The sequence below is a fragment of the Sapajus apella genome, unplaced genomic scaffold (genome assembly GCF_009761245.1).
Source record: "Sapajus apella isolate SASKATOON/1434 unplaced genomic scaffold, GSC_monkey_1.0 scaffold6, whole genome shotgun sequence".
In the NCBI taxonomy this organism is placed as follows: Eukaryota; Metazoa; Chordata; class Mammalia; order Primates; family Cebidae; genus Sapajus; species Sapajus apella.
In genome coordinates, this window is record NW_022436946.1 from 56,202,346 (window position 1) to 56,212,765 (window position 10,420).

Sequence of the window (10,420 nt, forward strand, 5' to 3'; positions counted from 1 at the left end):
CTGATCTTCAGATCCTACTTTTTAAATTGCATAAACCAAATATCAAGAACTTGGCAGATAGTAGAAAAATTGATATTTTCTTTTTCATTTAAAAATCCTCTGAGATTACATTAAATCACTTCAATTGGACTGTTCAAATAATCATAGATCATGTACATATATTTTAATCTAAAAGCTTTGCCTTTAAGGATATATGCATTCTTTTTTCTGTTAGCTCATTTGATGGGAACAGTTAAATACATTTTTGCAAACTAAGGTATCTTATAAAGGCTGGAAAGAGCTATGATATATACGGCAATATTGTAAAACAAATCATTTTTTACCCTTTTATAGAGACTGCTGTGACATGTAATTTTTAAGGAGTTTAATGAGTTTGGTGATTTCAAATGTTAACCACTGCTCTATTTGGAGCCACTAGCACCCAATATTTTTTAAAGTGACTACTTTTATTCTTTCCGTTTTCTGTGGCTATAATTAAGATATTGCAGAAGAAATTATGTCATCAATAAGAAAATAACTTTCTAAATATCAATAAGAAAAAATAATTTTGAGACTATGTCATACTCAATATTAAACATAACACAAGCTGGAAAGAAATTTGTGATATCCAGTTTGAAGAACTTTTAGCCTAATGGAATTAATTAGGCCATCTTCTTTCTTTTTCCCAGCATCCCTGCCCCTTGTGGAAGACAGAAATTATTTCTTCCTTGAACATTTTCTGGAACTTATTGATAGATACATCTTGAATCAGAATTTTCTTTGAAAAAAATTATTGATTCAATCTTATGGACTACAGAATGTTTCAGTTTCCTTTTAGACAGACACTTTGGTAAATTTTTATATGTATCTGAAACATTCATATTAATTTGTATAATTTATTTTATTTATTTGTATTTTTTGAGCAAAATTTCACTCTTGTGCAGGCTGGAGTGCAATGGCTGAGTTCAAGCAATTCTCCTGCCTCAGCCTTCCAAGTAGCTGGAATTACTGGCATCTGCTACCATATCCAGCTTATTTTTGTATTTTTAGAAGAGACAGGGTTTCACTATGTTGGCCAGGCTGGTCTTGAACTGCTGACCTTCGGTGATCCCCCTGCCTTGGCCTTCCCAAAGTACTGGGATTACTGGTGTGAATCATCACAGCCGGCCAAAGTTTCTTTTTAAATTTTTAATTTTTTGTGAGATATGTTCTTTTAATGTATATAGCATTTGCAGTTTTTTACTCTATTTCATTACTCATATTGCTTACTCATATCATTTTTTTCTAATTTAGTTTCTGCAGAAATAGATGATTTTGTTAACAATATCCAAAAATAAAATTTGTATTCTATTGATCCTTTCCATAGTATTTGTTTGTTTCATCATATTCTGCTCTTAATAAAGTTTTTCTTTATTCTATTTTCTTGGGTTTATTTGTTATAATTTTTCTTACTTCTTGAGATGAATCCTTACCTTATTGGTTTTCAGACTTCTTTCTCTGTCATGTATTGTTTAAGATTTTAAATTTTCCCCTAAATATGATTTTAGCTGCATTTACAAGGATTAGAAAAGTTTAGATGAAAGTATTTTCTAATTTCTGTTTTTTCTAAGTGTTGACTCATGAGTACTTTCAAATACAACTTTAAATTTCTAACTACAGGAAAATTCTTAAAGTTATTTTATTATTTCTAGCTTAATTGTTTTGTGATGAGAAAACATTATACTATATCGATCTTCTAATAATTGTTGAGATTTTGTGGTCAAGCTCAAAATTAATTTTTGTAAGTAGTCCAGGTGTGCTAGAAAGTCAAGTTTATTATTCTATTATTGTATTTGTGTTTGTATGTTCATGTCTTCTATAAACTCACTGATGTTTTTGTCTGATTGTTTTATTCATTACTGAGGGGTATGTTAAAATTTTCCACTCTGAATATAATCTATTTTGGTTTGCAAATTTTGGGTGGTTTTGTTTTTGTTTTTTGCTTTCGTAAATGGAATCTGCTCAGGCTGACTTTCTCCTCTCTGTCTTACTCTAAGTAAGAAAAGATCGTCATTAGCAAATGGCAATTGCAGCACAGCAATACCAAGAGTCCACTTCGGAGAGAATGTGGCATCTCCTCTTTGTGGTGTCTGGTGCTCCACACGTTTAAGAGAAGCTTCTCTAGAAGAAACTAAAGAAATGATTCCTGAAAGGACTCTACATTCTTTCCTTATTCACTTTAAGGCTGTGTATTTGAAAATATGTGAATTCAATTCGTACTATTCTGATGAGTTACAAATTTTATATTGTTACAAGACTATTTACTTCTTCCAAAAGATTAAATCTTCCAAAAATTTGGGGATTAATATTTGCATAATATATTTTTACTTGCTTTTTATAATTCTATATCAATCTAATACTCACTATTGCTTTTCTCTGGCTATTCTTGGCATTGTTTTTTCTTTGTCTTTTATTTTCTGTAATTTCACTAAAATATTTCAAAGTTTGGATTTATATTTCTTTAACATACTTGGAATTTGTTGGATGTTTTGTTTGGATCTGTTGTATGCTCTTATATTCTCTTTAAATATTTCTCTGTCCTTCCTCTTTCCAAACTGATATTAAATGTATTTTAAATCATCTAACTCTCATTTATATCTTTTAGCCTTTTTTTGTGTGTTTTCCATCTATTTTTTTCTCTGTGTGCTATTTACAGAATTGTTCTGGCTCAGCTTCCAATTTACTAATTCTTTCTTCTTTTATGATGAATCTGCTGACACATTCATTCACTAATTTTTAAATTTTAGTTACTGCATTTTTTACTTCTACAATTTTACTTTTCTTTTAATATGATATATATTAAAAATAATTTTCTGTTATATTCTGATGACTTTAAACGTGTTTTTTTCTCCCCCTTGGCCTGATAGAATAAGCTTGTTGTATATTTATTTTTTTGTTTTTGTTTTTTTTTTAATTTTTGAGACAGAATCTCCTTCACCTAGGCTGGAGGGCAGTGGCATGATCTCGGCTCACTGCAACCTCCACCTCCTGGGTTCAAGTGATTCTCCTGCCTCAGCCTCCCTCCTGAGTAGCTGGAATTACAGGTGAGTGCCACCACGCCTGGCTAATTTTTGTATTTTTACTAGAGATGGGGGTTTCACCATGTTGGCCAGGCTGGTGTCAAACTCCTGACTTCAAGTGATCTCCCCACCTTGGCCTCCCAAAGTAGTGAGGTTACAGGCATGCGCCACCATGCCCAACCACGCTTGTTTTTGTTTTATTGATAAAGCAAACAATTTGTGTCTGATAATCTGATTTTCTCAAGGGCATTTTGGTCTGTTTCTACTTTCGGTTGTTCCTGCTGGACCTCCCACACATTGCTTTGTCTTCTTTTGTGCATGATGATCTTTTACCATTTAGTTTATTTCCATAAAAATTACTTGTGAGAATTTGGAGAGGGCCAAAATAGAGGTGATATCCTCCAGAGAGGAAATACATTCATTTCTTCCAGGTGCTCATTGATATGAACACCCAGGATCACTTTAAACTAAATTTATGAATGGAGAGAAATTGTTGACAATTCTGATGAGATAAATTAAGCTCAATAACACTATCGGGGTTGCAGGTGTTTACAGTCACTAGTGGCTAAGGGGGTTAGATCCGTTATTGTCTCTCTTGTTCTTATTCTCTTTCAGATTGTGGGCTGATCATTTCTTAATATTTCATCATATTCATGCTGCCTTTGTGAGGATTATTCTTGCTTATATTGTTTACACTTATTTTCAGTTAAAGAGTTGTTAAAAAAAAAAAACCTTACTGGAGATTGGCAATCAGAAATATGAATATTTTTACTGCAGCTATTCTTTTACTATTCATTTCTAATTTTATTGCATCATGACCAGAGAACGTAACCTATACATGGTTGAATCTTTTTAAGTTTATTAAGGTTTTATTTATGGTTAAATACATAATTTTGTGAATATTTAACTTGTTCATCAAAAACAAGCATGTTCTTTGTTAAATGCAGCATCTTATTTATATGACAAAGTTTTGATGGCAAGAAAATTTTCAAATATAAATATAACAATATTAATATAAATATTACTTTTACTGAAATGATTTTAAAAATAGCCCATTAAGGAACTTAGCAAAAACATTTTCTACCATGGTTTTAATATAAAGCCACTACATAAAAATGTTGTTTATCAATTCTTTCTTCAATGAGAAGATTGGGTTACACTATTATTTATAAATCAGAGAGTATTCCTATTATTGCTCAGTATATGTTTGTTAATTTATTGTATAATAGAAGCTAGATCAAAGAAGCACTTGATTCTAATCTCCTGGGAATATAAAATTAGCAAAAGAAAAAAGTAATATAATTTCTAAAAATTAAAATATTGCTATATAATACCTAATAATGCATAGCAAATTCCAAGATGTTTACTTCAGAGTGTAAGTGCTGCAGAGATTTAATGAATAATTGAACATTTAGGCAAATAACTATGGATTAAGCAGATGGAGAATTCGCTCTTGAAAGATGAATGGACTTTGGATAGGACCAGGCAGAAGAAATATATGTATCTATTTCAAGCTAAATACGAGTTCATCCTGATGTCTTCTACTCTACTCAATTACCAGATTAGTCTTGACTCATTTTCTTGCTTATCTGTAAACTTCTATTTGAATAGTGAGAAGTCTGGCTCCCAACATCCCTATCATTTACATAATTGTTCAGTTCTAGTACACATGTATAGCAGTATTAGAATAGTTAATCTGTACCCTCATGAAAAACAGCTTTCTCAAATAGAGGACTGTGATGGTTAATACTGTCACCTTGATTAAAGGGTACAAAGTATTGATCCTGGGTGTGTCTGTAAAGGTGTTGCCAAAGAAGATTAACATTTGAGTCAGTGGGCTGGGAAAGGCAGACTCACCCTCAATATGAGGGACACAATCTAGTCAGCTACCAGCATGGTTAGAATATAAACGGGCAGAAAAATGTGAAAAGAAAGACTGGCCTAGCCTTTCAGCCTACATCTTTCTCCTTTGCTGGATGCATCCTGCTGTCTAACATTGGACTCCAGGTTCTTCAGTTTTGGAAATTGGACTGGCTCTCCTTGCTCCTCAGCCCACAGATGGCCTATTTTGGACCCCGTGATCATGTGAGTTAATAAACTCCTATAGATATTTATATATATAATGGAATATATATATGAATATATATTTAATTGATTTAATAATTAGTTCTGCATATATATATTTCATTATCTATCTATATATTCCATAATATCTATATCTATGCCTATATCTATCTATATCTCCATATAGATATATGGTTCTGTCCCTCTAGAGAACCCTGACTAATACAAAGACAACGTTAGAATAATGTTATAGTTCCTTTTACCTTCAGCCATGGGAAGGCTACTTTCCAGCTACTTAGGTCATCACCTTCCCTAACCCCTAATTTATTCAGTGAGGTTCTTTCATTTGTAATAAAGTTAGGTTATCTATTCACAGTCCACAAACTTTTCTAGGATTACCCAATCTTCTATTTACTTTTTTGTTATGTGAAAGCTCATTTTTAATCAAATTCTATAGTTATTGACAGATGTACATCCTTATATATCCACCATTTCTAGTATCACAGACAGTAGTTCCACTAGCCAACTAACAATTAAAAATTCCCTCATACTTTATGTATTCAGAACCACTCCATCAAACTCTTGGCAATCACTGATTATCTTACTATTTCTATAATTTTGCCTTTTCCAGAATGCCATGGAATTGACATCATACAGTAAATAGTCTTTTTAGACTGACTGCTTTTCTAGCAATGTACATTTAAGTTTCCTTAATGTTTTTTTCATAGTTTGATAGCTCTCTTCTTCTAATCACTAAATTTTGTTCAATTGTCTGGTTGCAGCACAGTTTATTCATCCATTCATCTACTAAAAGACATCTTGGTTGCTTCCAAGTTTTGACAATGATGAAGCTTCTATAAACATTCAGATTTTTGTGTGGATATAAACTCTTGTAGTTCCTTGGCTTGTTCCTCCATAATTTCAGTCTTTTCATGGCATTCTCTCTGTGCATGGCTGTGTGCAAATTTTCACTTTTTATAAGGACACCAGTCATATTGGTTGCTAATACAGTATGACTGGTGTCTTCATAAAAACTGAAAATTTGCACACTTCAATATGGTCTTACTTCAGTATGGTCTCATGTATTACATCTGCAACAACCCTGTTTTTAATTAAGGTCATATTCTGAAGGAATGGGATTTAGGACTTCAACATATGACATCTGGTAGTAGGTACTGGCATTGGAAAGGTAAGTTAGTGCACGTGCTGGCGCTGGCTTTGGAAAGGCTGAGCCTGCTGCAAAAGAGCATGTAAATTAGAGTTTGGATGCTATTTAGGCGGGAAGGCTACTGTAACAGAACACCACAAACTACATGGCTTAAAACAGCAGAAATTTGTTCTCTCACCATTCTGGAGGCCAGAAGTCCGAAAGTGACAAGGCTTCCTTCTGTTTTCTGGCAGAGCTGTATTCTCTTCTTAAGGCTCTAGGGGGACCATCCTTCCTTGACTTTTCTAGCTTCCTGGTGGCTCCAAGAGGTCTTTCATTCCCATGGCTTCATAACCTCAATCTCTGCCTTCATCTTCATACAGGCTTCTCTTTTCCTCTCTGTGTGTCTCACGTGTCTCTTATAAAGACACTTTTCTTTGAGTTTTGCACCCACCAGACAATTAAGGATCAACTCAACTCAATATATTTAATGTAGTTATTACATCTGCAAAGATCTGTTTCCCAAATAAGGTTACATTTACAGGCTCCACAGATTACTACCTTAACATACATTTTTGGAGGCCACCATTCAACCCACTATGAAGAAAAAAGTTAGTGGACATTTAACTTAATTCCATTTTGTTCCTAAGGCTGACCTTGTCACTATGTTCATGAAATTTTCAGGTTAAATATTAAGAAATGATATTTTGAACTAATCACTCAAAAAAGTATTTGCCAGTATAATTATTGGGGCTCTGAATTGTGTGGGGAGATATATAAATCTGAACAATCTTGGGACCTTTTAAGAAAGACAAGGTGAATAGTTAGAGGGTATGTAAATTACCAACAATATCTGCTAAACCAGCTTGTGCATGATTCTATAGGCTCATTTTATTCCCTTCTCTTACAATAATGCATATGAGAACTCATATCTAAATGTTCTACTAGAATATCAAATTTTACAATTAATTGTCATGATTTTTGGTACAAATCACACTACCATAAGTTTGTAGAAACAATTTAATGTTTTTGAAATATTAGTATATTTATATACTATTTATATTTATAAACCATTTTCTATCATTACTTTTCTATGTTTAAATTGTGCTAAATGTCACAGAGAAAACAGTATTCCAAGATTTATGATTCCACATGACTCTATTTCCCTTACCATAATGTTCATAAAAATTTATTGTAATTTCATATCCCTAGAAACTAGTGAATGATGATAAACATCTCTTGTAAGAATAAATATTGTGAAATAAATACAAAGTATAATTGAATAATTTAACTAAAAGTCACATATATACTTTATGGTAAAATTCATCCATATTATTTTATTTTTAGTTTATTACCCTAAATGTTGATAGGCTAAGAGTAACTTTGATATTATCAATGTGTTTAAATGCAGTTAATAAAGGATAAAAGAATAAACAATAGGTTTTGTGGAAATGGGAGATGATAAAGAATTTAACAAATATTTATTGATACCTTATTCCAAGCAAGACATCATGTTAGAATATCTGAAAGAGGTTTTGGTGAAAAGAAATAAAAGTGCAGTTTTTGTGGTAGCTAATCCCTGTGAGGGTTTCCCATGATCCTGGCCTTCTGTAGTCAAATGCTCTACCGCTGAGCTATACCATGCTCATCTCTGCCTTCTGTGTTTGTATGGTTCTGTAGTCCCTTCCCATATGGCCTTTGTGGCCAATCAAATATGGTAAAAGTGATGCTACTGTGATTTCTAAGATTAGATTATAAAAGACACCATGGATTCCATCTTGGCTTCTCTCTGCCTTGCTCTCTTCCTATCCCTCTCTCTCTCCTCTCTCTCAGCAGCTTTCTCTGGGTGAAGCCAGCCAGCTGCCTTGTTCTGAGAAGCATCTCTGCCTTAACATGGTGAAAAATTGAAGCCTGCAGCCAACAACTAGTGAGGAACTAATACTTAACAAGGGTCACAGGAGTGTACTTAGAAGTATATTAGCCAGCCCAGGTAAAGACTTTGGGTGACTCAGGTTCTGACCAACAGTTTGACTTAAACCTCAGGAGAACACATGAGTCAGAACAACCCAGCTAAGCCACTCCTGACCCTTGAAAACTGTGTGAGATAATAAATGTTGTTTTAAACTGCAAAATGTTTGGGTGATTTATTATGCCGCAATAGATAACTAATACGATTTTCATATTAATGGAAGAAGCAGTTACAAAAAAACATAACAAGATAACAACCAACAACTGCATAAATACTAGGTTTTAAGTGAATGGCATGCAAAATAAGTGGAGAGGAGAAAAATATGATGTTCAGTTGTATTGGTAAGGTATGCTTTGCAGAAAGGAAAGAATTGAGACAGGTAGGATTTATATAGATCTTCTAAAATGTGTGCATAAATCAATACACGCCAGATAGATGTGATTTTTATGTATGCCTTGTGGATGAGTCTCATTACTTTATTGTTGAGGCACAGTAATCTATGCAATCCTTCATGAATTCCGTCAGTTAATTAGTTTCCTGGAATATTGCTGGGTGGCATATTCAGCTCTTGCTACTTTGCAGCGCTATTGGAAATATGTGAATTACAGGACATATAGTTTTGCTGGAAAGTTAGGCTAAGAGGCTTAATTCACAGAAAATGTATAACATGTGCAATACAACATTAAGTATGTAGATTGCATATAGCTACTCAGAAATCTACAGGGACCGTAGTGAGCAACACTTATTCATTTCTCTTAGGGCACTTGCTGCTTTGCTCCTTTTCCTGCATGGATACAGGGTACTTTAGAATTCAGTACTCCTGACTTTTGTGGAATGTTACTACCTACATAGAATGTTAGAAGAAGCCGGAATCTTCCCGTAAGCTTTTCTTTAATGAAAATGCCACCTTTCTTCACAAACTGAGCTAATGCTGTTTTGCCTCCCAGTTTACATCAGCCTGTGATCTCATCTCAGTTTGGAAAACCCACTCAGCTCTAACTGTAGCCTGTGGTGCTTTACACCCAAGCATGGGAAATCACCGGGAATTTTCATACTTCTGCAGTGGTTCAGAAAAAAGACAGGAGTGGGCGCAGGTAAAATGTAACACTAATCCCTTTAGTTGGAAATAGCCATTTTGTTTTTATTCATTCTAAAGTTTGTTCTCTTAGATTATACCCTCTAGTAACAGTTCTTCATCTCCCAGTGCTGCTCTCTTAGACCTGTAGCAAAATATTAAACCTTTGTACTGGTGTTTCTCAACTAACAATGAGATTCTATCTATCCCAACAAACTCACCCTAAGTTGAAAATTTTGTAAGTTTAAAATGAACTTAACACATCAAACCTACCAAATGTCATAGCCTACCTTAAACATGCTTGGAACAGTTATATTAGCCTACAGTTGGGCAAAATCATCTAACACGAAGCCTATTTTATAATAAAGTTTGAATATTTTATGTACTTTATTAATACTATACTGAAAATGAAAAAGAAAATCGTTGCTTGTGTACTAAAATAAGTTTCTACTGAATGTGTATTGCTTTTACATCACCTTGAAGTAACGACAAATTGTAAGTCAAACAATTGTAAGTCAGGGGCCATCTGGATGGGGTTTGTAGGTAAAACCCACAGTGCTATCAAAACTTATGTTAGAAGAAATTTGTGAGAAGGTTTCAGGGTGTACCAGTGAAACCCTAAAAGGATTTTTCTAAATGGTCATTTAGAACAGTTTAGGTGTGCATTGTCCATGAGATGGATGACATAATTAAACAGGGTAACTAATGTAAGTATTTTAAGCAAATCCTGTAAAAATGAGAAATATATATTTTTTTGTAAATTTTCAAAAGAATTTTCCCAATTTTTTGAATGCTTCTATTTTGATGGTGAAAGTCCAAATGAAGCATGAGTGTGCTGACTTATCATCACTGATGTTCAGTTCTTTGGCGGATCATCTGTTTAGTCTGTGCGACACTTCGCTTCTCTACGTGTGTTGCCATGTAAGAGAGGAAGAGGGAGGAGAAGAAGGAAGGAGAGGGAGCAATTTAGAAGTTATGCAAGGGCCGGGCGTGGTGGCTCAAGCCTGTAATCCCAGCACTTTGGGAGGCCGAGGCGGGTGGATCACGAGGTCAAGAGATCGAGACCATCCTGGTCAACACGGTGAAACCCCGTCTCTACTAAAAATACAAAAAATTAGCTGGGCATG

The 10,420-nt window shown here is 33.9% G+C and overlaps 1 pseudogene; it reads right to left on the reverse strand.

Moving 5' to 3' along the window:
- Positions 1-1,975: 1,975 nt before the first annotated feature.
- On the reverse strand, positions 1,976-2,178 carry LOC116549863 (annotated as a pseudogene).
- Positions 2,179-10,420: the final 8,242 nt, after the last annotated feature.